Source organism: Entelurus aequoreus, linkage group LG07, assembly GCF_033978785.1.
Source record: "Entelurus aequoreus isolate RoL-2023_Sb linkage group LG07, RoL_Eaeq_v1.1, whole genome shotgun sequence".
NCBI lineage: Eukaryota > Metazoa > Chordata > Actinopteri > Syngnathiformes > Syngnathidae > Entelurus > Entelurus aequoreus.
Genome location: NC_084737.1, coordinates 64,387,745 through 64,390,525, shown reverse-complemented (window position 1 = coordinate 64,390,525; position 2,781 = coordinate 64,387,745). Strand labels below are relative to the sequence as shown.

Below are 2,781 nucleotides of genomic sequence, written 5' to 3'. Positions count from 1 at the left end.
GGGGAGACATTTCTTCATCCCCGGCTTCCTGGTTGCAGATCACTGGCTGTGCCACTACACAAACTCTGATTGGTCATGATCATTTGCAGCAAGCAAACAACTGGCCATGTGTTTCATTCCAAAGATAATGCGATCTGTGGATTGAATTAGCCAGTTAAACAAAAATAAAAATCCTTCACTTGTTGAGAGCCATGTTGCTTTCTTTATGTATGCCTTGATATGTTTTAGTTCTGACAAAGCAAAAGTTACACAACTATGTCTCTGCTTTATAAAGTCATTTTCTTCAGACTATACTTTGAAAGAGTCTGATAACAATGTATCAAAGTATCGGATTGTTAGAATAATTGTTTTTAAGTTATCACAAAAACTTTGTGTTACATTAAGTGCCCGGCAAGAAGACAAAAGCTGTCTTTGAAACCTACCAAGAAGAAGGCTCGTAAAACTCCACTGTGTAAGGGGGAAAGCAACATGAAGGCTTTTCTGTTTTCTTTCATGTATGGTAATCAACAGGAGGATGTTGTTTTGACCCAGGGACTATACAAAGCGGAGAGAAGGCAGGATCTGCCCAATTTCCAGACGACCTCTTTTTGAACCTCCTTTTTCAACTGTTTTACGAACCTCTTTTTGACATCGTTTACGACCTTTTCTGTGAAGTGTTTACGACATTTTCTTTTGAACTGATCTGTAACCAAAGGTAACGCTGTTTACGACCCACTTCCCTCTGGAAGCAGCTGTGGTCATGTGGTCAGAGAAAGTCAATTAAAGAAGGAGGAGTACAATCTTTCGCCAGAGCGTGCTGGAGATTGTACATTGATTGATTGATTGAGACTTTTATTAGTAGGTTGCACAGTGAAGTACATATTCCGTACAATTGACCACTAAATGGTAACACCCGAATAAGTTTTTCAACTTTTTTAAGTCGGGGTCCACTAATACAAGAGTACAGTGTCCCGGCGTCTCTCCTCAATTGAGTCCAAATTGAATTCTGTCTGTTTGATTCTTTGCGTCTTGTCTTGTTTAATAGATGTCATCAGTGTTAGAACCTGACACTGATGCTTTCAAGTGTATTACTTAGCTTGTTTTCCAGATTACACTCGGGCTGTTTGCCGATCCTAATGATGTCGGACCACCACATCTTGGTGCTACATACCGTTTGTCATCTTGTTCCCTGTGACCAAATAGTCTTAATCCCTTAAAACAACTTTCTCCATCCAATAATGCTTTCAGTGGTTTCTTTCATAACCAGTTTTGTGTTTGGTGCCCAGGAAACTTGGGAACCACCTCAATTCCAAAATGGTGTCTCCCAGAATCAGCCCTTACATGCAAGGGGAGACCATGTCAGCACTTCCTCTATGCCAGTTCTCAGCGCTTTACTTTACCCACATTTTGTTATATTACAGCCTTATTCCAAAATGGAATACATTCCTTTTTGTTTAAAAAAATTCTACAGATAATACCCCATTGCATTGTGACATTTTATTCGTATTTTGTATTATTAGGAATTAAAAAAACCAAAAAAATGGCAAATCCATAATTATTCACAGCCTTTGCTCAATACTTTGTTGATGTGACAATCTGTATTTTCAGATTTCGGCTGTATTTTCATTTGCCCCTTAATTTTATTGACATTTTATTTAAGAAACATATATATTAAAAATTATGTATTATTACATTTTGTCATAAATTATTTATATATTGCAATCTGTCCCATCAGGTCTCACGTGTCATGTTTCCTTTATTTTTTTGCATTTGTTTCCTGTTTGGCGCTCCAAATTTAGCTCTACATCCTGTTTGTCTCCCCTCACCTGTCGGTGTTTGGTAGCCTGGGCACACCTGGTTGTAATTGCCTAACAGACTGCAGTAAATGCCTGCTTCTCCCTCTAGCCGGGACTCCAGAATTAATTTGTGTTACAGACTTTGTTAGCTGCAAGTTCTTTGTTTTACTGCACATCCCGTGTGATAAATAAAGATACTTGTCTTACCTGCACATCATCCTCCTGTCTTCTGCATCTTGGGGTCACAATGACCACTGCCGTGCGAGTCTGTGACAGTTGATGCACCTTTGGCAGCAATTACAGCCTCAAGTCTTTTTGAACACAATGCCACAAGCCTGACACACCTATCTTTGGTCAGTTTTTCAACCATTCCTCTTTGCAGCACCTCTCAAGCTCCATCAGGTTGGTTGAGAAACGTTGGTTTTCATCCAGGATGTCTCCGTACATTGCTGCATTCATCTTTCCCTCTATCCTGACTAGTCTCCCAGTTCCTGCCGCTGAAAAGCATCCCCACAGCATGATGCTGCCACCACCATGCTTCACTGTAGGGATGGTATTGGCCCGGTGATGAGCGGTGCCTGGTTCTCTCCAAACATGACGCCTGGCATTCACGCCCAAGAATTCAATCTTTGTCTCATCAGACCAGAGAATTTAGTTTCTTGTGGTCTGAGAGTCTTTCGGGTGCATTTTGGCAAACTTTTGACAAGCAATGGCTTCCGTCTGGCCACTCTTACCATACAGGCCAGATTGGTGGTTGTCCTTCTGGAAGGTTCTCCTCTCTGAGGAATGTTGTAGCTCTGACAGAGTGACCATCGGGTTCTTGGTCCCCTCCCTGACTAGACTAATATGAATGCAGCAATTTAATGTCCTCATCCAACCCGATGGAGCTTGAGAGGTGCTGCAAAGAGGAGTGAGAGAAAATGTCCAAAGATAGATGTGCCAAGCTTGTGGCATCAAAAAGACTTGAGGCGGGAATTGGATCGACAAAAGTATGGAGCAAACGCTG

General features: G+C 41.4%; 1 protein-coding gene across 1 annotated transcript in view; it reads left to right on the top strand.

Annotated features, from left to right (window-relative positions):
* ccnq (cyclin Q) overlaps positions 1-1,658 on the top strand; it is a 15,665-nt gene extending 14,007 nt beyond the window's left edge. Inside the window, exon 5 of the mRNA XM_062054209.1 lies at positions 1-1,658. This exon is cut by the window's left edge and continues 240 nt beyond it. The gene's annotated coding sequence lies outside the window, so the exon portion shown is untranslated.
* Positions 1,659-2,781: the final 1,123 nt, after the last annotated feature.